Source organism: Labrus mixtus, chromosome 23 (genome assembly GCF_963584025.1).
Source record: "Labrus mixtus chromosome 23, fLabMix1.1, whole genome shotgun sequence".
In the NCBI taxonomy this organism is placed as follows: domain Eukaryota; kingdom Metazoa; phylum Chordata; class Actinopteri; order Labriformes; family Labridae; genus Labrus; species Labrus mixtus.
Window position 1 is genome coordinate 1,044,493 of NC_083634.1, and position 27,471 is coordinate 1,071,963.

At 41.1% G+C, this 27,471-nt stretch overlaps 1 protein-coding gene and 2 long non-coding RNA genes across 3 annotated transcripts in view; 2 read left to right on the plus strand and 1 right to left on the minus strand.

Annotated features, from left to right (window-relative positions):
- The window catches only part of kdm6ba (lysine (K)-specific demethylase 6B, a), a 118,983-nt gene that overhangs the window by 52,337 nt on the left and 39,175 nt on the right, over positions 1–27,471 (minus strand). The window contains exon 4 of the mRNA XM_061031457.1: positions 7,885–7,948. The gene's annotated coding sequence lies outside the window, so the exon portion shown is untranslated. The remainder of the gene's footprint in view (positions 1–7,884; positions 7,949–27,471) is intronic.
- Positions 6,034–11,579, plus strand: LOC132958558 (uncharacterized). Its single transcript, XR_009666796.1, has 3 exons — positions 6,034–6,339; positions 7,561–7,604; positions 10,660–11,579. It is a non-coding gene; the product is annotated as an uncharacterized LOC132958558 (long non-coding RNA).
- Positions 14,279–23,408, plus strand: LOC132958635 (uncharacterized). Its single transcript, XR_009666804.1, has 2 exons — positions 14,279–15,259; positions 23,169–23,408. It is a non-coding gene; the product is annotated as an uncharacterized LOC132958635 (long non-coding RNA).

The window sequence follows — 27,471 nt, forward strand, 5'->3', positions numbered from 1 at the left end:
TAACAGAATCCCTCTGTGACATCACAAGGAGAGCAAATTTGAAACCAAATTTGAAACCTTCCACCTTCAAACTAATTTTTCTCTGTGTTGTAAGACTTATGCAGACCACAAACAAAGGACTGGATGGGTTTATTTCACATTTTGTGGGTCAGTAGACACTCAGGTTACCCAAATATATGTTCAGAAACACTGTAGAAGTGGATTATTCATAAAATGTCCCCTTTAATCCAATTTAACTATAAGGAATGAAATACTGAAAAAACACTTTGAGACATGATTTTTCTCTTTCATAATTTCTCTATGATTGTCTCATATCAAATCCATGTGACAATCATGCATCCGTTGTGTTAGAAACTGGCTCTGTTGTTGTTCAATTTTGTTTTTAAATTTCGTTCTTATATTTCCCTCTTGTGAAAATGAGGTACAGTATTTGTCATCTAGTTACTCGAGTGTGTAAATATACATGTCACAAACGCCATCAATCCCAACAACATTGTGAGGTTGTAAACCTTAGCCATACATTGACCTATAAACACTGTGACTTTGGATTGTTGTGGCCAGAGAAAGTGTTATTAAGTGTTAATATTCAGGTCTGCATGGGCTACCGCTTGCTAGCATTAACATCCTTTAGCACAGGTTTCACTTTGCCAGATCAACAGCTGAGATTCTTCAGTCTGTCGTTGTACCAAATTATTTTTTACAGTGAACTGTGGATCGCTGGAGAAATCTCGGACGTTAGTGTTTCCTTCTTGTGAGCTAACTTTCGCTAACTGGACAGCCCCCTGAGCTCACATTATTCTCTGAGAGGTCAAAGGTCGAAACTCAAAGTCTCACAAGATTTAAGACGCTGAACAGGGTATGCAGGATAAGATGCTTAACCTCATCAAACCAGTTCATAACTTTGAAAACTGGGCCATCTCCAGATCATAGTACAAATTTACTGATTCCAGTCCTCTGAGAACAGATTCACTCTGATCATTTTCTATTAACACCAATAGTTTAGTCAATGGCATAGACACTGCTAGTGACTTCTTAAGTTTGGACTGTAATGGTATTTGTATTCAGACGTCATGATTTGTTCATGCAGTCATGAAACGAATATGTCTGAGTGGAGAAAAAGACAGTCACACATACTGTAGTAATCTCCACACCCCAATCCAGGTGTCACTTTCCAATGCTGTTTGCAAACTGATGGTAAACAGCAGAAGAAGAAATGCAGAAGTAGAAGCAGAGTCAAACAAAAAAAAATCAGAGGAAGAAGAGTAATGACACAGCGGAGCTAGAATACTGCCTGCTTCATCAAATAAATCACATGAGGATGTTTCATGTTCTTAGTATCCAACATGCTAATGAATGTTCTCTCTTCTCATAAAGAACCACTGATTGTGAAAGCAGAGGGATGTAGAAATGACCAAAGCTAATACATTTTTGAGGCTTTGCTCACATATGCAGTAGTAGACGACCCCGTCTTCAAGTATTTATCTAAAGTCCTGAGGCCTCGTTACAAAGTCCTGAACCAGACTGTGATCTACACTTAGGTCTGCTGTGACTCAGTGGTAGGGTCTGTTGTCTTTCAACTGGAGGGTCAGGGTTTCAATCCCCAGCTCCTGCATCACCTGTTGAAGTGTCTGTGGGCAAGACACTAAACCCTTAATGTGTGTCTGCGCCTGAATGGGATTTGGTCAATACAGATGTTCACCTAACATAGCATCCCCTGCCCTCAGTCTGTAAAGGTTGTGTGAATGACTAAATGTGAGTAGTCTAGATTAGAAGAATAGAAAAGCACTATGCTGACATACTGTGTACTGCTCACTGGTTAAACTGTGTATTCTTTAGTTTGGTGTTGGTTGAGCAAGAATGGACATCTGCTGTCACTAGAGATTGGCCAGCACCAAACATCCAAGTTAAATAATGAAACACAAAAGAGGGTTTACTTAGGTCATTTCATTAAATAATTATAAAGTAACATACACTCATAAGTAAATCATAAACAACCCTCTACTTTCACAGACTTGAAGGAGAAACATATAAACATTAGCCTAAAACCTGAGATTCAAACTTTTAAGTGAACAATCACTAGTCTTCAGCATTGAACCTCAAGCTGTTATCTCACACACACTTCTGACAACAATCAAAACTCTGTCAGAAGAAGGTTTCTTCATTTCTAACACATGAGATTGTCCGCCTCAGCAACCCTAACCCTATCATTGATATGAATACTACATGTAATTAAATGTATCCCTTTAATCAACAAAAGAGAAGACAAATAGACATGAAGCACTTCAGAGTATGAGATAAATACACTATATGCCTTGTTATGAATGTCATCAACATCCCCACTTGCTTTGAATGCTTTTGACAGTGACCTGCTCTGTTCATTTACCTGATAAATAAAATATTACACAGACTTTGTACCATAGGATACGAGGAACGAGAAGGGGAAGTGAGCTTTTCACTCATTAGCCGTTTTCACATATGCATTCCAGATAATATCAACAGCAACAGAGTCCGCTACACGACGTTATAATGAGAATATTTGTCTTTATATCAATGCTATGTGTAATCCAATGGAATGACAACATCCACAAAAGAGAGGAGAACAACATACTGACAAACAAAAAACAGAATGCAGCCGTTTAATTACAAGCGTGCAGACAGTCTTTAAACCATGCAGCGTCACAGGATATAAACGTAACGCCCCCTCCCATTGGCTCGAGCTGAATTCTCCAGAGAATATCCTGCTGCGTTCTCACATCAGCCCACTCGCTGTGGAAAGAATACCAGGGGTCTGGAGGAGAAACTCCAGGTGAAGTCTGAGTGAATAATTTGTCTGTTTGTGTTCACACATGCACCTCCTCCTGGATACTGAGTGTTTCAGGAGCATTCTGATGTGAAAACAGTAAATGACACTAGAACCAGCCTGAAGCCAGTGCTTCAGTGAAGGAGAATGTCATTTGAAACACCAGGATAACCACCTCTCACAGCTAATACTTATAGTTTGATAACAGGAAGTTGTGCTCCGAATTTTTATTTTATTTATTTAACCAGGAAAAAGTCTCATTGAGATTAAAAATCTCTTTTACAAGAGCATCCTGGCCAAGACAGGCAGCAGCACAATTACAGGGTTTCAGACATAAAACACATAAAATACAGGAATCACAAAAAGAACCATTCATCAGAATCTGTCAGAAGTCATGAGCAACAAAGTGATCAAAAAGGGCAATACGAGTTAGCTAAAACATCTACAGTCAGATATTTCTGCCTCCAGATCATTAAGACGACCTTTAAAAACATTCAAGGAAACCAGCTCCCCAAGATTTCAAGTATGAAAGAATTAACCTGTATGTCAATTGATATAAAGTTTCTTCACCTCAAAACTATCTCTGACTGTCCAGCTGACTGAATATTTACGTCTGCCTACATTGAGAATAACACTTGACCTCGGCATCAGACCAATGTGAACCCTTTGGCACTATTGTGATTGACAAGAGAAAAAATTGATTTAGGCTATACACCACATTGTGTACTCGTGCTGATGCTCATGCATAAGCATCACACCATGCCCGAGACTACCTCTTCAAAGTGTGCCAGGACCAAGGCAGCACTCACAATAGTCAAACACATTGGACTTGGCGGGGTCAAAGTAGCATGTTCACAGTACAGATTGCATATAGTGTGAGTGAGCACTAAGTATTTGACAATGAGGGAACAAAGCAAATAAAGGAACGTAAAACACTCAGCCAGAGAGTGAAGAGAAGAGAAGGAAACATCCATAGGGAGGGAGGGGGGAGGAGGTGGAGAGAAGGCCAGCTGATATGGTGGCACATTACATAATCCTCTCGCTGTATTGATTTATCACTTTGCTGATTTGGCCCACAGCTATTATGCAATGTTATTTGGATTATTTGAGCTTGAGCTCAGACGGAGATAGAGAAAGAGAGACTGAGTTGGCAAGCAGATAGATAGCAAGTGATAGAGAGGACAGTGTAAAAGAAAGGAAAAAGAGGTAGAAGCATAGAGAGAACGAGCAGGAGCTTGGAATTTTGGAATGCGGCCAAAGTGACACAGATAAAGAGAGCGAGCAGAGAGGAAGCAGCAGCAGATAATGAGCAGGACGGAGGGAAACAAAGAGTTTAAGAGAGTGTTTAATTGACAATATAGAAATAACTGAGATTTAGATGAGAGGAAACAAGTGAGGATAAAGAGATAGTGAAACACTGAAAGAATGTGTGTCAGTAAGTGCACTGCAGGTTAGCCTTGCTGTTGTAATCAGTTCTGTTATATAAGAGCCAGCAGCACTGGATCAGCAGGACGGACTGGGTTTACTGGGTTTTAGAAGTATGTCTTCAAACACTGGAAACATAAACAACCCTTGGTCAGATATGCTTGATAGAAACTTCAGCAGTATTTACAGGTTGCTCTGACATTTTATCCACACAAGTTGACCAAATCTGTGAAATCACTTTTTATCTCCCCGTGCCATTTTGAGATTGTCAAAAATCACTTCTCATACAGGGATTGGCCGGTTAAGTTATGCTCCATTTTCCCACCAGTTTCCATATCATTGACTTCAAAGGGAAAACATTCCAAAAGTGTGGGCTGCTTTTGTGTATTTAAACATTTATCTTTTAATAAAATGTGATATAAATACGAGAATAAGAGAAAATACCCTGAAGATTGGAAACAACACACACATTGTTTGTCCTGTTCTGTTATCAATGATTCCCTTTACACCTCCCCTTCTTCATCCCTCCTTTCCCCTCTAGCATTTCTTCCATTTTCTGACATCTCTCTTTCACACACACACACACACACACACACACACACACACACACACACACACTTTCTCTCTCTCCGTTTCTATCCTTGTGGATGGACTGCAGACGGAGAAGGAAGCAGAGATAAAGGCAGAAAACAAGATTTATAGTCTGAAAGGAGCACAGAGGAGAAGAGAGAGAAGATGTAGAAAACGTAAAGAGGGAGACTGAGAACAGGCTTTCCTTGTGCTACTGTGGATAATTTACCTAATTTCCCACTCTCTCTCTTTCTCTTTTCAAAAGATATACTCAAGTTCAGTTAGGCTAAGGGGGTGGGGGTGGGGGTCTGATTAATTGCCATTTAATGTTAAATGTTCCCTTTTGCTGTTGATGCCTCAGCATGAAGATAAAAGATAAATGTACACTAGTTTGTAAGAAATGTGTTTAATATGTATTTGAAGATGGAAATGTTTCACAGTGAAGCATTAACCTGTATTTCCAAAATGCAAAAACCTACAGTTCCTCTAGTGTCCACTTGAGGCTGGTTGCAAAAACCCAGGATGTCACATACACAGTCATTAAAAAACACTAGCAGAAATAAACATGCCTGATCTAATTTGGTCTATTCTTTATTGGCACACACACTGTACAGAGAGCCGTTATGATGATAATAAGAGTTATTCATACGTGACATGGCTAGGCAGGGCGGCTTTTGAAACTGTCAGCCAGGAGGCTTAAGCTACACAAGTCTGGCTTTTAACTGATGGACGAGAGGAACAACCAGCATGAACACAAAGAAACATAAACAAGGTAATGTTAGTTTTTCCTGATGATGACATGAAACATAGTCTGTAAGTACAAATGAGTTATGGTGCAAAAATACTGGAATGTTTCATTATTTATAAAAAAATCCATTCCAATTTTTCTTTTTTTTAAATTTTTAACTGGTTTTGAAAATACACTCAGTATGGTAAATGGACTTGAGCTTATGAAGCGCTTTTCTAGTCTTCTGACTACTCAAAGTGTGTTTACACTGCAGGTCACACCTACACATTCACACACTGATGGTAGTGATGATCACTATGTAGTATCATCAGAAGTAACTAATCACATTCATACACCACCACTGAAGCAGCCGGAGCAATTCAGGTTTAAGTGTCTTGCCCAAGGACACATCGGACATGTTGCTGCAGGAACTGGGGATCGAACCCTCAACCTTCTGGTTGAGAGACGACGCCCACTTAGTATAATATTAGTTATCATGTTATATGTTTACTGGATTGTCCGATAGTCTTGAACGCACCATTCCTGAGGTGCGCTCAGAGCGGTGCTCTGTCGCTTTAAATGACGTAATAAGACAGGTGAAGTGGCAGCTGACGGAGGACCCGTATGGACGCTGACTTGGAAGTTGTCGGACCTAACCGAGGACCCACTCCCATGAACTTGTTTTAGAAACCAGCCGTATCTTATGTGATCCAACACCAACAAATCAAACTGAACTCATACACGAAGCTTAGGCTCGTCGCTCTAAAAGCCGTCCGGTGCGATCAGGCCGCCGGTGCCCCAGCAGGCCCGCGTACAGGTGAGCTGACCTAACCTTATGTTTTCCCTGTGTGAGAATTAGTCCTTTCCGTACCTGTCATCTCTTGACTTCTCTGTCACACTTCAGGTTAGGGCTAGTTTTGTTGTGTTATATGTGTAGCCGGTGCTAGCTCGTAACAAAAGTATGATTCAACAATGAAGTTCTTACCCAGGACGTCCTCAGCACAAATTTGGGTGATTGACTTAGTGGTCTTTTCATCCGATTTGCTGCTTCATGTTTAGAACTCTCTCTGGAAGATAGAGACACTTCCATGCTGAAGTAGTAGAATTATCATGACCAGAAGAAAGTTGAGGATTTTTGCTGTGAAATTTGAATGCAAACCCCCTAAACCCATTCTGAGTCTATTGAACAGAGAAAAGTCACCGCTGTAAGCTCCTGTAGATGTAAAATTGAAGCACCAAATTTCATCATGTCGGGCAGGAGAAGGACTGCAAATTGTGATGTGTGATGGAAATATCACAGATTGCCAGTGAACCCACTGACATCAAGACATTTGAATTCTCCACCATGCCTCCATTTGCCTTCCACTCTCTGCGAGCTAAACCCCACCGGGCTCCCAGGTTTGATGCATTCTTTTCTCTCTCCCTTTCATCCCTCCTCTTCTTCATCCTCTCTTATCTCTTTCTTCCCACTATTCATCTGATTAAACATCTGCCTGGAGTCTCCCTGTCTGTCGCTCTGTCCAGAGGAAGACATCAGCATCCCTGAGTCTGCGCTGTTAGTGTAAGGACCATTCTATGAGGCTGTAGAAGCTGCCTGACCTGTCTAACACACATACATAAGATTATAGGGAAGAGTGTGGAGACAGAGACAAGAGGTGCAAAGCATTGTATGTGAGACAGAGACAAGAGGTGCAAAGCATTGTATGTGTCTGCTGGAGTGAGAGTGTAAAACCATGTGTTACTGCTGGTGTGTATGTACTTTATGTGTCTGTCCCGTTTTCTGTTTTGGCTTTCATCACAAACTGATACCTTCACCCATCTGTTCACAAAGGAGAGTGGGAGAAGAGAAGAGAAGAGAGCTGGGAGCATGTAGAGTTGGCAATCACTCTGCTCTTCTTCCTCTTAAGATGGTCTCTTTCTTTGTCCTCTTTCCCCCTGCCCGTCTCCCTCTCTCTCCTCCTCCTCCGCCTTCTCTACCTCCTCTCCTTTAATCCCTCCTCCTCTCTCTCCTAACAGTCTCCACTCTTCTTATTTTCAGATACAAGCAGAATGGAGCTCACTTTTCTCTAAGGACCCCAGCAGGTGTGCGGTGTGTCTAATTGTGCAAGAGTGTTTGTGAGTCTGCAAAATGTGCTTCAAAGTCCTGCACACGAGAGGTCTTTTACTGTGAAGTGAGATTGTGCCATTATGTGTTGCTACTGTAGGTGTGTGTTAGCTTTGTGTGTTTGTGTGAGTGTTGGAGATATCTTGTTTCCTCAGGGGAGTCCAGGCCCATTTCCACTGTCTGCTGTGGCCGACCAACTCAGAAGTGCATCGATAATCTATTATGGTAGAAATACACACAAATACTTGTTCCACTCACCTGCCAGAGCTGAGCACATTCTGGATGTGTGCTGACATCAGGTTGGGCCAGATGTTGCCTGCACCTGAAAAGCATAAAGTTACAAAACATTAATTGGAGCTTTTAAAATATCAACATCAGCAGAATAAGCTGTTTGGCATTGGCAGAGAAGATTACATACATACTTAGCTCTGCTGCCCATCCCACAAATGCATGTTCCTTACAAATGTGGCACCATTTAAAAAAATAAATGAACAGGCTGTCCAACGGTATAAGATTTATTGCCAAGAAGCATTCTTACAACAAAGAAATAATCTACCAAACACAAATTTCCTTACTTATAGTGCGATGTTGAGATTGTAGACTAGAGAGTAATAATAATATATAACAAACTTCAACTAATAGAGGCAAAATGTCTTATCTATTATAATCTATCATCAACATCAACATTTGAGCAAATATGTATCACTAAAATCAGAGACAATATTTCAGAAAATGTAGAGGATTTCAGTATCTGATGTAATTTTCCCTGTACATATGAAAATGCCACACACTTACAAACACACAGAATCCAATGTACTGACCAAACACAAAAACAACAACAACCATAAGACACGCACAAACAACATACGGCCAATGGAAATATATAAACAAGATAAAGCATGATGTAAGACAGTGCAATATCAGACATCATGGTAATTAAGAGCGTGTTTATCCAGCAGTTAAGTAGGACAGGAGGAGCTAAGCCCCAAACATGCAGTTTGTTTACAAGAACACAGTGGTACACAGGATAACCTCTTTATAAACACCATCCAGTAACATTATGTTGAACACTATACACAGGGCTCAAGTTGTTTTTATAGGGATCTTGTTCCATTACTTGGTAGATACAGCATTAAATATAAAAACCGTAAATAACGGATGGAAAGGCACTGAGAGGTATTCCATTAGGATTAAAGAAAGCCTGGTTTAACTGGTACTTCCGTTCCATCACTGTGGCTTATATGAATCCCTGCTGAGTTACCATAGCAACATATGCTGGTGAACAAGTCTGCTCTGGACCAGGCAAACTGTCAAGCTTAGTTTAGCCATTAAAGAATGTCTGACAGGTAGAAACTATTACCTACAGGTAGACTATTGCCACTATTCTTCCTGCCAACCATGGCATGTCCTTTTATTTATTAAACATTTTGAGAAATATTTCGACAATAAAATAGACATAACCTATCTACGTACCACTGTGGAAGAGGTATTTTAGATTTCATTTGTTTGCTTAAATCTAGAGATTCAGTAGCGTTTTCCTAAAATATAAAATGTCGACTTTATAAAAGTTTTGCTGCTCAATCATCACTTTTGGGCCTCCATACATGTGTGGTGATGACATCGTCTGCAGAGAGCCTGTCCTCTGACTGTATATTGATGTTCTTTTTGTCTTGGTTCATACAGGATGTGTCTGGGCGGTGAGCTGCAGTGTTTCCTCCAGCCAATGACAGAGTTGACGTAGTGGCAAATAAGAGAAAACATAATCAAGGGTGAACCCTGTGTTATATGTACCAGTGGAATCAGAGTTTGCCTGCTTTCTGTAGGAGGAATGCCAAACACTGGCGGTTAGCTTATGCTAGCGTGCATAGCTTGCAGTGAGTGTGAGCTGGGGGGTGAGTTGTTTCAGGTTGGCCTGCAACACTATTTTAAACATACTTCTGATATTAATTAGATCCTTGGTGTCCAACCTGGGTCACCTGAGTTCAGCCGTTGATAAAAAGGCACTCTAACGTTCCCCCTCTCTGTGACTCATTTGATCGTCTTTTTGTTCATCCATTCTTTTGGGCTTCTTATAGACCCCAGGTGTGTGTACCAAGCGACGCCATAGCCTGTCTTGAGTCAGCCTTTATTAGATAAGGCTTCTTGTAGTGGCTTAAGGCTCATGGAGTTAGTTTCAGCCCAGCTTCTTTAGCTGTTGATGGAATACCCCCTGGTGTTGATTTGAATCATTCATTTGATGAACTTTCTTCATGTATCAATTTTCAAAACTGCCAGAATACAGACCTATATAATGCCTCATCACAATCTGATCAATGATCGAAAACCTGAGCATTTTAATAAAGGAAAATGAAATGGCATTACATCCTGCACATCCTTAAATCTTGGTTGTAACTGATGTGAAAACTGGTGTTGCCTAAAAACCAAGCAATCATTTCAAGTAAATGCTTAAATATTCCATCATCCACCATTAACCACCGTTAAATCTTAAGGGTCATGAAGGTGTGTGTGTGTGTGTGTGTGTGTGTGTGTGTGTGTGTGTGTGTGTGTGTGTGTGTGTGTGTGTGTGTGTGTGTGTGTGTGTGTGTGTGTGTGTGTGTGTGTGTGTGTGTGTGTGTGTGTGTGTGTGTGTGTGTGTGTGTGTGTGTGTGTGTGTGTGTGTGTGTGTGTGTGTGTGTGTGTGTGTGTGTGTGTGTGTGTGTGTGTGTGTGTGTGTGTGTGTGTGTGTGTGTGTGTGTGTGTGTGTGTGTGTGTGTGTGTGTGTGTGTGTGTGTGTGTGTGTGTGTGTGTGTGTGTGTGTGTGTGTGTGTGTGTGTGTGTGTGTGTGTGTGTGTGTGTGTGTGTGTGTGTGTGTGTGTGTGTGTGTGTGTGTGTGTGTGTGTGTGTGTGTGTGTGTGTGTGTGTGTGTGTGTGTGTGTGTGTGTGTGTGTGTGTGTGTGTGTGTGTGTGATGGGCTTGCAGTTTCCAGTTGGATGTGTTTTGTGCTTGTAGAGGAATGCACTCACTCTGTTATAACCCCCCTCTTTCCTTTACCAGGTCTCCCTCCTTTCCTTCTCCTACTTTAGGGAACAGGAGCATGAAGGTAGACACAGACAACCGGGCTAACTCACAACAGCTCCTGTGATCAGCCTGACAACAGCCTTAGGGCCCACACATGGGCCCACACACATACACACAGTCACAACAGAAAGACATTTTAAAAAGGGACCAAAGAGGGGCCCAGGGCAGGAGCCCTGAGGCACTCCAACTTGGTGACACAGCAGCAGCATTTCCCCTCCGTGCTACTGGTCGACGTAAGCACAACCTGGAAGCTGCTCCTCTCCTGTGTGCTGACTGAAACAATGACTAGCCCCTCGCTCTCTAATTTACAGGGAGTTGGCTCATTCCTCTGAGTGGAATGTACAGTGGGAGCAGCTTGCATTTCATGACAGGGTGGAGAGATCCATGATGAGGTGGGGTGGTTTGAGTGGGGCTGGGTTGAGGGTGGGGTGAGTGAGTTTATTTTTATTTTTTAAAAATGACATGTCATTTTATGTTTGTTGTTTCATGGTGTGCAGGGGTCAAGGAACAGAACACAGTATCTGATTTGTACTGTACTTGTTAAACTGTAGGGAGGTACAACCGGCTGTGTGGAACTTTGAGCGACCAAACCTGATGTACAAATCTACAGTTCCATCTAATACATAGATACATTTTCTTTCAGATAATGAACTATGTGAACAAAGGACATATTAAAAAATGGAAACACTGACATCCCTATGAGAGCTGATAGAAATACCCAACAAACACCTGTGATTGGGAGGACATAATCTGGAAGCTATGGAGCCTTCCATGTAGACAAAAATGTAAGAAAACAACGTCACAATCACTCAGAACCATGTCACCTAACTACTTCAATAGCCGACAGAATGATGCAGAAAGCCTTATTTCAATGAGCTGTTGCAAAGTCTGAAAAAAAAAAAGGGGAAGATGGAGAACATATGGTGTTCGGGGACCTAGTTTCTTTGTTACCCCTCATCTGACACACCTGGGACCATTTCTCCTTGTGGAATCAACACCCAACTAAAAGTGTACTTTCTTTAATTAGTCCTCTTCTCACTCTACCTCCCCCCTCTCATCTCCCACTCAGCTTCTCAGTCTTGGTCTCTCCGTCTATCTGCTCCCTCTTGTTCTCATGATGTTTTCCTCTTTGATCTGCTCCTCACTCACTCATTCAGAGTTAGTAGATAAAATAGACTTTGTATAAAATGTGAATCTTAAATAAGGAAGAGGCTATTTACTGCAGACAAAATAAATCAGTGTGTATGCAAGACAAGGACAGGTGGCACTAAAGATACTGTAGCTGTCTGATCACTCCGAGTACCAAGTCAGAGCTCAATGTGCTCAGCTCAGAGTGATGTGGTTAAACGGGCTTGAGCTTGTAAAACACTTTTAACACGTCACCAGGTCACACCACATACACACTGATGACAGAGGTCACTAATCCAAACATACACATTCACACACAGCAGCGGGAGAACTTTACTGTTCTGTGTCTTGCCCGAGGATACTTGCAGAGGGTGTGACCAGAGAAGCTAGGGATCGAACCCCCAACATTGAGACATGACACACTGTTTGTTCGTCTCTCTCTCTCTCTCTCTCTCTCTGTGTTTAGGTCAACTATAGGTCAAAGTCAAATGGATGAAGCACAAGTTTAACTTTACATTTCTTTGTTGGGATGAAAGTTATTTAATACATTGGTATGATTAGGTGCTATGAGCAGAACAAGAGTAACCTACCACCTTTTGATTGAAGCTTCCCTAATGAGGCCACAGCTCATTTCACAGATGACATTATTATGAGTTATGTCTGTCTTAATGAGAGCTCTGACTTTACTCATGGTCCAGGTCCTGAGAATCAAATAATGCAGACAAAGGAGAAAAAAACACTTTACCAATCAATGACCAGACAAATAAATGATCAAGTATCAAGAAGAATGTGTCTGAGCCAATATGGAAGCAAATAAATGAGAATGTTTTAGTAAACACTAAGTACTAAGTCTTTATGGAAAAGACACAAATATGTTCGTGAAATGTTCAGTGTAATGTATTATTTTTATTTAATTAGACAAACATGGAATTAAAATTAAAAAAAGGTGTGCTTGCTTTTGAACATTACAGAAAAAACACCTTGTGTGGTGTATTTGTCAGTTTTGTCATTTATTATGGCCAGTTATTTGATCATACAGATATATGGATGCTGATGAGCAACTTCTGCTTTTTTATCATAATTATTAAATAACGGAATGCATGAAATTTGTTTGAAAGAGACGACTCAAATGACGCAAAAAAAAAAACTAAATCAGCTGAGAAGGAAAATAACAAATCTGGGTTATTTGGGTTCAAAAGCTGCAGCATGTGTTACACACTCCTTGTAAATGTGTGTGTATGTGTGTACTTACATTTCTAAACTTCAGCTCTGTCTTGTTGTCTTTGTTGTGATACAGAGGGCTGACTCCTTTTTGGATGGATGGAGATACAGGGACGAATAATGACAGATTGTAGTGGTAGTTGTTTTAATCTTTTGAACTCCATTACATGATTCTTTACCTGCTAAAATGTTTATCATGCTGTGACAGTGAGCACGATTTAAAAATATGTTCTAATGAAGCTGTAGCGTAAGTTCTGTCAGGAAGACTATGTGAAGACCTTCATGATCGGGTCTATCACTCATTCATCCATTTTGTGCGCTCACTTTTCCGTTGTCAAGCTGTCAGTTTCTGGGGCTGTCATTGGATAATCAGCTGTCTCTTCGGCAGTACTTATCTAACCAATGGCATGGCGTTCCTCCCTCATCGTCAACCTATATTTTGTGCGCCCCTCCACCTCCCCATCACCGTCGTCTTTACAGAATCATCATCCATCAATTCTTCCCCGATCCGCTCTCATCAAGTCAGCAGCTTCACCACCACCAGTGTCTGGACTCCAAGGGGGGGATTTATTTTGTCAACACTCAGAATTGTCATTCTCCAAACACATCAACTCCCTCCCATAGAATCCAGGTGCCAAAGTATTTCAAGTCAATTTTCCATGTTATCCATTGTAATAAATAATTTTCTTAATTCACTTGTCTCTCCTGATTGAACTATGGTTTAGAAAAATTGGATGCAAAATAAAGAGCGCTAGCATTAGCATGCTAGCACAACAATGCAGCTTGAGTTTTTTTCGTTTCATGCTGGTGCTCAAGGGGCGACATCAACCACAATTCTACAATTCTACAATTCACTTAGCAGACGCTTTTATCCAAAGCGACGTACATCAGAGAGTAAGTACAACACAAGCAAGGATCTAGAAAAAAGGGAACAATGTCAGTATGAGCAAACGATCAGCTTTGAGTCTGATTGGACACACAGGTGCTGACAGGAAGTGACCAGAGGCAAAGCACAACATTGAGGGCAGTTCTTGAGAGCTCTAATCAGTATAGAAACCATCTTATAAGTCGTCGTTATCAAACAAAAAACATCGTCATTACCATCATCATCAATAATATGGAGACCATCATCATTAAGTTAGTAGGTATTCATGAAAGAACTGGGTCTTTAGCTTTTTCTTAAAGGTGCAGAGGGACTCTGCAGATCACATGGAGTTTGGAAGTTCATTCTACCACCGGGGGGTGTCTGGACGTTACATTTCCAGAAATCTATATGAATGCAGAGACACAGACGAGGCAGAATCCTGGGTCAGAATGTCACAGTGAACCAACATTATTCCACAGAGCAAATATGGCTTTGTGTGTGTGTGTGTGTGTGTGTGTGTGTGTGTGTGTGCGCAGTGTCACTCTGTCTTTCTAGTAGCAGACACAGGCTTGTAAGGGAGGCGTCACACCTTCATTTATTCATCAACCTGCTGGGAAACGTCAAAGAGAGACAAGGTCAATACATTATTACAAACACACGAGCACATACACACACACACACGCACACACACACCCTTTCAGTCTTCCTATAGAAAGGCCATGTATACAGCACATACTTCTCTAGGATACCTCTGCCAACAAAGACTGTAATGACTTGTGTTAAATGGTATCACAGTACACACACGTGCTGTATTTCACAGACTTGTTGGCTGAATGGGTTGTGAATCTGAGCCCAGAAAGCACACACACACACACACACACACCCTATGAACTGCTCCAGATCAGCTGAGTCAGCATGCCAAGATAAAATAGACTTTAGACGAAACAAGCCCTGTAACCTGGAGACACATGGCTCACATGCTCATGATCAGTACACTATTCTGACACACCCAGGGACAAAGAACATCTACAAAGACAAAGGATCAGACACACACACACACACAAGGTAAAAAGACACTAAACACACACACACAAGCCAGTTTGGGTAACACAACCATGTGCATGTGCTACTTCGCATCTGGCTCCTCTTAGACTGAGACACAAAAGAAGTAGTATGTGTGGTGAATGTGTGTGTGTGTGTGTGTGTGTGTGTGTGTGTGTGTGTGGTTGTCATTTGGTCAGTGCTTTGATAGCTGGTGGACGGGGAGGAGAGCTCACCATGAGTCCACACAGGAGAAGTGAGAGGGGCCAGCTGCTGTCATATACACAAACCACATGCAGCTGTTCAGCGTCTGCCTGAGAGGTACATGACACACACACACACACACACACACACACACACACACACACACACACACACACACACACACACACACACACACACACACACACACACCATAGCAACAGACGCAGCCATATAGAGAACAAACCAAATGACGTATTTTTGTAGGCCAACCCAGAAGTAGCATCTCCATGGGGTCTAACCAGAATTCTCCTATGGGATGTTTTCATTGGATTTTGAACATTGCAGAAAATAATCTCTGTGTTAAACACATGTTTCTGAAGCGTAGGCGTTTTGTTCATCAGGATAATCTTCACTGATGAACATCATTTTTATGATGTTTGAAGTGTTAATGTGGCCGACAGAAGTAAAAAGCTAACGTTATGCTAAAGCTAACTACACCACAGTCGGATGATTGTGACGTCACTACCGTTATGATAAACTAATCTGCGTAGCTTAATAAATTCCCGCCCTCTGTGTCCGGCGTGATGACGTTTAATGTCCCCGACAACCACTGTAGTGACATTTAGCCACTTGTTTGCAACCGCCTTTTTAAAGACGTGTAAAAACTTCAAAATTCACAATAAACGTAGTTTATGTGGTCTAACAAAACACCAACATCTCTTAAGCTTGTGTTAACCACAGACCTTATTTCAGGCGTCTAACCACAAACCCATTCAAAATCCCCGTTGACTTTTAGACGTTAGACCCCATGGCGCTCAAATGCTAACTTACTTCCTGGTTATAGGACTCACTCCTGTGGCGCTCTATACAGTCTCTTTATTACTTAGGCAGAGGACACGTGCGAGACACTTTTTCTAAACCATGTTGCATCTCTTTGAAAACCCTTTGGTTGTGTGTTTGAGTGTGTGACATGTGTGTGTGTTGGATACAGTGACCTGTGAGTCATCCAGCTGATTTTGGGTCTGACTCTAGGATAAAAATAGCAGTGTGTGTGTCAAACATAGTTACAGAGTAATGATGAAACAATCGTCTGAACCAGCTGCAGCTCCATGAAGCACAAACATTGTCATCGTTCCCTCTCTTGTCTCTGTTACGTGTGTGTGTGTGTGTAGGGGCGTCAGTACGTCTAATCTTACTTACCCACACTCTATCTGCTGGACACTCCTGTGCTAGACTCCCCAGGTCACAGAGACACAGAGGAGGGGGGTTGATGGGAGGGGGAAGAGGAGGGTTGCTGACCCGAGCGTTTGATGTTAAAGTTTGGAGCAGACCAAAGGAAAACTTCAAACACTACAAAGAATTAAAAAGATTACCTTCCCTATACACACTTCTTCCTCCACTGGAACACACACACACACACACACACACACACACACACACACACACACACACACACACACACACACACACACACACACTATCAGACCACGATGCGTCAGTATGCCCTTCAGTAAGAGATATAAAAAAAGTCAGACAGAAAGGCCCCTCACTGTATCTGCCCTGCAGGCCATGTCTCTTCTGTCCGTGCATGGGGTAACTTAAAAACAGATCCCCAGTTGTTTCTGTATCAGTCAGCTTTGTGAAGGCAGTCTGATCTGAAGGGAAAGAAAGGGATCCCAAGTCGTTCAGTGAGAGCTGAATCCTGTAATATGATGCGCCATGGTACCCTCAAAAGAGACAAACTGAAGCCTTTATTAAAAAACAACATCATTCAATTATATTGAAACACACATTTTAACACATCATGTAAACTGGACTGTGTGTATTATTGATCACATGTTACCAGTTCAAGGTGGAAAATTAAAACCTCCTTTACTAGTCTGCAGTGTTTATAACACACAGAGGCTTAATGGTGGGGGGGAAGTCGTTCCGCCCCTGATACACCATCAGAGGCGGTAACAGAGGCATCAGGGAGACGGTGACAATGTGTAGCTAGCAGGGTGGAACAACACTAAGTGTGTGTGTGTGCATGTCTGTGTGTGTATTTGAAGTTCCTGCTGTTTGTTTCGGGTCAACAGCATTTCACCGTTACTGGAGATCAGGGTGAACTTTGTCATGGCTCTGTTGTGGAACTGCATTGTGTGAAGGGTTAATGTTTCAAACTGAGTAGTAGTAGTAGTTTGGTTTTGTTTATAGTGACACTTCTAATCGACGATCATTTGGTTTTACAGCTTTTAGGTGCAGTCATAACATCATAAGCAGTTATGATACCACAAAGCAAAAAGCTGCTTTCTATTTGGAGCCTAAAGACATGCAGCTTTACATATTAGAATGCTTTATATAATCTGGTTCAACTATTGGCATACTTTTACTTTATTGAGAATTATTACACCAGTTCAGAGAGATCTTGAAAACAGGTACTGAGTTTTTAGGAAATTTGGTGTGAGGGTTATAAGAAGCAAGCAAGGTTGAGAGGTGATGGAGAGGAGGGATGGGGGAAAACTCTGCAGGCAACATCACATCATAGTGAGAAATGCAGGGTTAAGTTGTGTTTTATGTAGTAAAATGTATGTTTGTGTCTTAAGAAGGATCAATATCATTCACAGACTTGACTTAATAGTTTTGTTGCTGTTTGAGAACAATACTTAGATTTTGAATACATCTAAATGTATCTTCCTCTACTTCTCTCGGGAAACATGGGGCCATTGTGTGCCAGGAAGCAGATCCTTCATGCAAATCAGAGCAAGAGTAACATAAAGGTCGGGGTATGGCTGAACTTGAAAAAAGACTGTTGGTCAGAACAGCCATATCGACTGGCAATAGCAATAACCTGCTGTCAGAGGACACAGGCTTAATAATCCGTAAACTGGGGATTATGGCACACAAGAGTCCCTCCTACCTCATCCAAACTCATATATTGACCTGAGTTAAAACTAAAGGGGAGGGGTGTCAGGCACTGGGGGCTGCTGTGGTTGGTAAAGTCGACGTTGTCTCTCAATGTTGAGGGTTCAATCCCCAACTCCTGCAGTAACATGTCAGAGTATGAATGCGATTAGTTATTTGTTAGGATCCCCAAATTTACCCAAGAGCTCAGGGGTCCTGGGGTCCACAGTTACTTCACATGTACTCACTACATGTCAGCCTCTACCATCAGTGTGTGAATGTGTAAGTGTGACCTGCGGTGTAAAAGCACTTTGAGTAGTCAAAAGATTAGAAAATGCTTTAGTCCATTTACCATTTACTGATTAACCATCAGGTGGTCCAGCACTGCAGACCATCATCTAAAGCAATGGTTCTCAAACTTTTTAGACTGCGTACCACCTCCGGAAATATTTGGCTCTCCAAGTACCACCATTATGGTAGATGTTAAAATACACTGTAGGCCTATTTCCACACACATTTTACACAGGAGGTTATTTATTATTGACTGTTGGCAGCCACACTATAGGACTACTAAGGGCTAGCGCTAGAACTGGCACTTTAACTAACACAACTCTGACATTTACCAAATCAAAAAAAAAGTGCAGCACAATAAAAATGACAACTTTACACCAACAACCTGTTTGAGAATATTTAGTCTCCAGTGTTTCCCACTAATAGATGATACCTGGGCCCAAGTATATTTCAAACCTCTTCTTATTTAATTTTTCATTTATTCATAAAATTGCTGTGTGCCTGAGAGAGCGAGAGGGAGCAGGGGAGAGAGAGAGAGTGCAGGCGCGCGCTCTGCAGGCTCTGTTCAACCAGAGCCTCTGTATTATAAGTCTCTGCGTTCAACATAGCAAAACTGCCTTTTTAAAAAAAAATCCCTCTCGACTCCTGAGGAGTGTTAACACTAGAACCACCAAGACCGTGTGACGGACGGTTTGGCTTTTTATAATACAAATAACTATTTTTAAATAAAAACTACGAGCCTCTCATCCTATGGCTTTTCTTAAATATGTGTCCTGTATGTTTTCTGAAGTCTATGTGTAACTAAAATAAAACACACAAGATTTCTGAGCATTTATACCTCTAACCGCCGCCGCCTTCATATTGACAGCAGTTGAAAATGATACATTTCCCTGGATTGTTTTCGCGCGTCGTTTTAATTTTTATTAGTTATTGTTGTTTCTATTTATAGACTTAATATATATGCGCAGGAATTTAACAAAGAGCGACAGATAGATAGGAGATAGAAATAGATAGAGACCATAGACAGATAGATACATGCTCATTCTTGAGCCGGCAAAGGAACAGAGAGAGGAACACCTGTGTGTCAAGGCCAGTCTGACGTCGGTGCCCACTGAACCACAGCATCCACAAGAGCTGAGAAGGAGGCAGAGTCAGACAAACACGCACTGCAGGAAAAATATGACTATTGTCTCCTGCAAGGGGTGCAAGCACCCTGTGCGTGGGAAGTGCACCGTAAAGGTTGAGCACTTTTGCCGCAGGTTTGTGCATTACGTGCCGCGGCGCTGTCCGAGGTGCTGATCGTTCATTTGTTCATCTGTTTGTTTGTTCGCCGCTGCATCTGTTATGGATGTCTGCAGTTATTTTTGTAGGCTATATAGTTTGTCATGCCCATAGATAGCCGTGTTTTTGTTGTTGTTGTTGTTGTTGTTGTTGTTTTTGTTGTTTTTGGCGTGCGTGCGTGTGTGTGTTGTTCAATGATTTCCTCTATGTTGGGGAAACAAACCCAGTTGCAGAGAGGAGGAGGAGCATCGGTGTTTATCTCTTTTTTTTGCAGTGTGTTTATTAAAATGCGTAGCCTAATATATCCAACAATATAATAGACTAAAAGTTATGTATGTTTCATTATTGTAGAATGTGTTTTAGCAACGGGAGACGTGGAGCAGCAGTAAAAAACGGCGCACTAAAAAAGCAGACAGATATTGTAAATTAACATGCGACATTTAAAAGGTTAGCAATCCTGTCTTATGCTGACAGCCTATTTGGTTTGTAGATAAAAGTAAGTTGTATTTAACTTCATCAAAAAAATGCATTATTTGTGTGCTTCTGAGCACAAACAATTTCATTTGCATATGCTGTCTGACAGACGGCTGCGGCGCTTGGAGGGGGGTCTAGAATGTTGGTGGTCCTAGTGTTAAGACAGCAAAATAGAGCAGAATCACATCAGCTTCAGAGCAAGAGAGAGAGAGAGAGAGAGAGAGAGAGAGAGGGTGAGCGACTGTCCGTACATGCATCAAAAAGTGAAGCTTCTCATGGCTCCGTTATGTACAGCTGCTTGCTGCCGATTGTGCTGAACTCCAATAAATAACAGAATCTCTGTTGATGTAGGCCTACAGCTGCTTGCTGTTGTTTCAGGACTGAACTATAACAGAATATCGAGTGGAACTTTTCAAAACGTGAGGCGTACTCCTGTTGTTGTTTATGTCTGTGCGCGCACGCGAGCAAAAATTGAGCAGATTAAAGTTGTTTGTTGCAAAAACTAGATTAATTTAGAGGGGAAAACACATTTGATATAAATACAATCCAATAGATACAAGACAGATAAGATAAGATAAGAGTATGTCAAAACAAATAAAAAATGTCGTTTTATGCGGAACGTTTTTTTTTTTTACATTGTGGAGATTTCTTTGCGTACCACCACAGGGAGCCCGCGTACCATAGTTTGAGAACCAGTGATCTAAAGTATGCTGTTCCCTGTTCTGAAAGTCAGAGTGCAAATTACAGATCAAGTTATTGATCTAATAGAAACTCTGTTAGGAACTCGTCTCCTCATAAGTTTGGGAGTTGTTAGTGGCAGCAATGTGGGTGGTTGTGGACGCACACGCACGCACGCGCGCGCACACACACACACACACACACACACACACACACACACACACACACACACAGGCTCAGTGGCTGATGTATGCTAGCCACTCTGAGCCTGGTGGCTAGTGCTAGCCTTTGTTGGTTATGAAGCTGGTTTGATGTTGAGCCCACACACAGTGACAGGACGACAGCCTCACTGTAACACACACACACCACAGAAAGATTGAAGGGGAGGGGGGGGGGGGGGGGGGGGGTATGTGTGGGTGTATATGTGTGTTTACATGGGAGACTGCAATAGTACATCTGTGTGTGGGGGCTTGAAGAGAGAGTGAATAGGGGTGGGTGTTCGGTGAGTTAGTGAGAATGCATGATGTCTAATATATGAACCTGCATGGATTTGGACATAGGTTTAAAGTTTGACAATGAGTCTTTATATGTGTTCAGATTTAAGAAACAATGCCTTTGAGTGTGCAAATTGAGTTTTTAGAAAACTCGGATGCTGACATTCATAATCTAGACCAAGAGGTTAAAGATCACAAACCCTGAATTTTGAGTGTATAACTAAAGGATAAGACAGAATATGAAGAGGAGGGGAGATGGGATGGAGTGATAAAGTGTAAAAAGAGAGACACAATGACCCCGAGTGAATGAGAAGGAAAAGAAAGACAGTCTAATGATGGAGAGATAAACACAGAGTGTGAAGTGTCTGGCTGTGTCCCAGCTTTGTCTTGAGTCTCAGGGGAGGGAGGCTGGCAGAGGCAGGCAGGCTGGCTGCTCTGGCACAGGGCCAGAACACACACTGTGCCACGCTGCCCAGGAAAAGCCCCGGTATGACACTGATAGGGGGTTGAAGTTCGGCTTGCTCTTCAAAAACACTTCAGCAGGCGCCCCGGGGGGTCCACTGTGCCTCCAGCTCGACTACTTCAAACATCTGGTTCCCTAGGCATAGTTACTGTTACACCAAAATAAGTAGAAAAAACACTAAAAGTTGGGGCCTGAACACAGCCACCTGCCAAATGCATGATCAAAACATCAAACTTTGACTCATGATACCACTGGTGTCAAAATATCTAGAGTAAGATTGTCTGACTGATGCTCTAATTTCCACAGTATTTAAAACCAATACTCCAAAAGCAAAGATATTCCCTTCATGACCATGTAATGAAGAAAAACCAGAAAGATTTTCATGTGCCAAGGGAGAACAAGAAAATGGTATGCAGATTCTCTTGTTGAATAAATAACTTCAATGAAATGGATGAATTGAAAACCATTGACAAAAGCTTGCACATGGATGGCTAATATGCCTTTCTGATAGCCCTGTCTATGAATACTCCTTTAAAATACAGTATTTGTCATGTCATTTCTTTACACATTTGTTAATTTTCAGGGTTATAACCCATGTTTTTTTTAACTAACATTAATTTCCATCTGTTGAGAAATGCATGCATCACCCAGAAAAAATATAGGAATGATGTTGAACGTCAAGATTCTCTACCCATGAGTATTCATCATCATCTTTCAACTCCAATCAACCCAAAATAATATTAACACAAATGATCAAGACATGCTTGGACAACTTTGAGAAATGAGTCCAAGTTTGATAAGCTTCAAATTATACACAAAGAAAAAAAAAGGGAAAGGCAGATGTTTCTTAGCCAGAAAATATTCCTCCTTCGATCAGTGTGGCAGCTGCAGCAGAGGTTCTGAAAGACAAAGCAACAGCAGCTTTGGGCCCAGAGCTGCTCACCAATAAAGAATATTTCACAAACCCTTACTAACTGAAAACCCTCCTTAAATCAGTCCCTCTCCTTCTATTTCTCAGATCAGCACAATGCTGTCTGTTCTCGTTTTCCCCGTTTCTAATTATTAAGTCAATCTACTAGAATGACTGCTTTTCAGACCAAAGCTGAGGAACAGCTGTTTCATACATTCATACCAAGATGTACAGATTTAGTTAGGTTTACAAACATGTTATAGTACATAATCCTCAACTACAATAACAGGATATAACAAAACTGAGATCACATGTTTCAAAAACTACAAACTTGCATGTTCTCTTTTCTTCTCTTTATTTGCTTTGTTAGAACTCCTAATTTTGAATCCCTCCATTTCAATGTTTTATCCTCATCTCTCCTGCAGCTCATTTATCTTTGTTGAGTAGATTTACTGTACATGAGTGTGTGTGTGTGTGTGTGTGTGCGCGTGTGTGTGTGTTGGAGCATGGATCAGCCCCAGGGCACATTGCTGACTAAACTCCATTTTCCAGCTGCCTGGACAAGCCAATCAGCCACATACCTTGGAGCCAGTGTTTCCGGAGGATGGGAGAGGACAATCACCACAGCAACATTACATAGGGATTACATCATTTCTAATGGGACTGTTCTTTTGTTAGATGTTCACATACTTTGGCAGATGTTGTGTGTATGTGTGTTTTCACTCATATCCAGTGTCTTCAAAAATGAGCTCTGTGTTGAATGTACAATCACTAAAGCTCAAGTTACTGCCAGCCCTTCCTCTCTCTCTCTCTCTATCTCTCTCTCTCTCTCTCTCTCTCTCTCTGTTCAGATATAGTGTTTCCACTGGCTCCAGACAGAGAGGCCAATACTCCTCCTCTTCCCTCACCTCCGTCTCACCTGACTACAGGCAGGCAGGGAGAGTCAGATGAAATAAAAGGATGATCTAGCACAGACAGGAAGTGAAAAAAAGGAGGAGGAGGATGAAGAAAGTGAATGGGAGGGAGGGCTGGAGGTATAGTAGACACACAGAGAGGCAGAGATTCATATACTGGGGGAGAGAGAGAGAGAGAGAGAGAGAGAGAGAGATGAGAATGAGTGATTGTCTTGTCCACCTGCAAGATTACCATAGAGAGAATGGACAGAGGAGACACACACACACACACACACACACACACACAACCAAGAGACATTAGATCTGAGCAGTCAATAGATGGAAACCTAAGATGGTGGAAGATGGGGGGGGGGGGGGGGGGGGGGCATGCACTCTCTCCTGGCTTACTCCCCTCCCCTTCAATCGAACTATGCTATGGGCTCCATCAGGGTCATGCACACACAAACATAGACCGTGCCCTTCCCCCAAACGAGCCCCTTATTGATAAGGTCACTGACCGAGGGGTCAAATCCTGGGGACAGAGCCAGAAGTGGATGGATTGAAAAAGGTATTAGCAGGGACAAAAGGAGCGATACAAACAGCAATAGCTGGTCTTTTTGAACTATAAATAGAATGTTTTATTGAAACACAAACAGAATTTAAAGTGACTGTTAATTATTATTCTTTTAAGTAATTAAATGGTCTAGTCGGGTCAGATTGTAACAAAGACATTTTCAGCATGCAGACCCAACGAGCAGTCTCATAGCTCTTATAGTAAAATATGGTTTTAATCCTGTAACTCATCTTGAAGTGCAAATTCTGCATGGCACAGTGAGTCACTCAACAAGTTCTGTGGCCAAAGTTTGACCTAAGATGTTCAGCGTGAGTTCAGATCACTTAATAAGATTATAACATAGGATTTAAATAAATAAGTAAGTTAGCTAAACTCAATTTTTCAAAGAAAAAGTTGGATGTTACTTATTCCAATTAATTAGCTCGGACTTATTATGTTAGTACTTTCTCACTTGTTTTGATCAGGACCTAGTAAACAATTACACATTGTGCAAGAAAGACCAGGCCACACAAAGCCTTCCATAGTTGGCGTGGTCAAACACAGCTCATTTACATATTTAAAGGTACAGACACAGAAACAGCCTGTTCTGAGCAGGGCTGAAATAGAGGGATTTATAGACATGATCAAATACAGGATCAGAGTGGATTTAGAACAAGAAACTTCACACACATGTTTTGGAGAGCTCTGAGACTTATTTACACTGAAGAAGAGGAGGATATGTGCCCTTAAAGGAAGAATGTGCGACTTTTTGATCCAGTAGATGTCGCCCTTGAGCACCAGCATTAAACCAAACTGCTGTTTGTGCGACACCTCTGCTATTCTGAAGTGTCCGCTCTCCTCCAGAGACACACCTCCAAAACCAACCCAGTCTCATGTCAAAATGTGTAATACCTACGTTGGTCCACAGCGCAAAACGTAGTAGTTTCACAATAAGGGCTCTAAAATTGTGACATGTCTACGTTTCCTTTTGTCTATTCTTTTGTATAGGCATACCTCAGGTCACGTGACTGCCCAGTTTTCCCCTGGCGAAAAAAAAACCATGGCGGACATCCCTTCTATTTTCGGTGGAAAATGCAATATTTTAAGATAGTTTGAGGCTTAAGTGTCGTTTTGATAACCTTTCTGACGACAAATGTACATTGTATCTTCATAATCTTCGTTCGGTTTATGTTTATGATCTTTAGTTTGTTCGTTTCTACGACGATTCTTTCAGGTCTCGCTAGAAAAACGTTGGACTGTTACGTTTTCTACTGTTGCTATGGTGGTTGCTATGGACGCTATCAACAACGAACCGGAAGGAAGTGGACGTTTGGTTCGGAGCTCTTTTTTCGGCTGCTCTGGTTCCGGAATTACATTTTCCCATTCAAATCCTCCATTGATTTTTTACAAAATCCTTATATCAAGAGATTGGCGCCTGGGACCAAGACAACAAGCTACCCCAACACTCGTGACTAAAGTACATCGGCACCAAAACGGCGTTAAAAACGGAAACAAAGGTATAGGTTCAAGACTGTGTACATCATTTTCGTTCGGAGTCAAGGAACTACCCATCCCACAATCCATTGCGAATGATATCGTTTATTCAGTCTTTCAGGTTTCGCCAGAAAAAACGTTGGGCTGTTTTCTACTGTTGCTATGGTGATATCTATGGACGCTATCAACAACGAACCGGAAGGAAGTGGACGTTCGGTTCGTGGCTCTTAAAACGGGTTACATCAGACCATCAAACTAATATCTTATGCAATAAATAATGATTTCTGTTACATTTTTATGATGTCTTTCATTACAACCAAATGTAATAAAACGACTGGAACAGATCGATGCATATTAGCAACATTATAAACTATAACATGTAACAATCCTTGATACATAAAGACAATACAGTTCATGTGTGATTTATATGATTTTATTTAACTAAATAATCCTGACAGATTAATACTATCTTTTAAAACAGGTTTGATTTGACCACTTTTTTTTACAATATATATAGTCTAGATTATTTTACAAAACCCATTCGGCTTTAGTAAATATTTGATACAGTGGGTAGATATACATTTTTTACAACCCTAATTATGTTCCCTCTGTGCACAACGCCAGACATAACTACCAAAATTCCCGTTACTAGAATAACAGTCAAAATATCCAAAATGAACTGATATATGTACTTTATTTTAACATAGATCATATATGTACTATGCAATAAATACTTCGGCCACACGAGATCTGTGACATATTCAGTGAATATGTTTTTTGTAAGCCTTTTATAATCCTAGTTACAACCTTTTTTTTGGAAACGGAAAAGACTACAATTATGGCGCCATTCAGTATCAAGCTGTATGACTTGACTCTGAGGAATTGTAGTCTTTTAGACAAATCTCAGTGTTCCCTTACCTAAGAAGTAATATATATTTAATTGAGGGTACACAGGGGAGTTTAATTGGATGGTTAACACATTTATGTTATCAGATATTTAAAAAATAATTGATACATTTGTTAAAATGTATTTTAACCATATATAGCAGCTCCCCATGTTGTTTTGGTGAGCTGACTACCCTCACATGATACTTTGTTCCAAGACCTCTCTAAAACAGTTATTCCCATGTCTGTAGCCCCTTTTGTTGCTGAGGTATAAGTCTTCAAACATGCCCTTGGGTCAAGGTTCAAAGGGCATTATTTCAAAACAGGTGTCATGTTGAAACCTCATCTTCACATATGTTACTCTCCAGGATGAGACCTTTCCAACGATGTATGTCGTTCAGCTCTAAGACAAAAACTTCAATATTCTCATTTCATAGGCAAGGGGTCTTGCAGTCATACTTTCATAGAGCTTTTTCAAAGCCCAGTACATAAAATGTTTTTATTTTTTATTTTGTTTGTTTGTTTGTTTGTTTGTTTGTTTTGGTGTAAGTATATCCTAAAATCTGGGGAACTATATGCTTGGAGGACAGCCTTAAGTGCTTGGTTTAGAATTATGGCTAAAAGTAAAAATCTCTTATGCTCTTGTCCATATTAATTCATCCTAGTACTTTTTTTTATCTTTCTTTCCTTATAGAAGAGTTAATCTAATTTGTCATCATTCATTGTTTTAATATTCAGTTTAATGTCTTTCATAGAGCAACAGGGTTGAACAGGTCAAAAGGCTTCATGTCTCTGCTAGGCCTCAAATGGTCAAATTAACTCTTTTAAGCACCTTTAAAAGGTGTTTTTAACATCAGTCTTTAGTCACAAAGCATACAGCATATAGTGGAGAATGACCCTCTGTCTTTTGGAACATTTTCACACTTTTTAACACCCTTTTTTGATGTTTTGATAAAAGTGTTTCAATTGTGAAAGGTTTGGCAAATTGAGAGTGGGGCCTTAAGTGACTTGTGGGCTCACGAAATCTCTT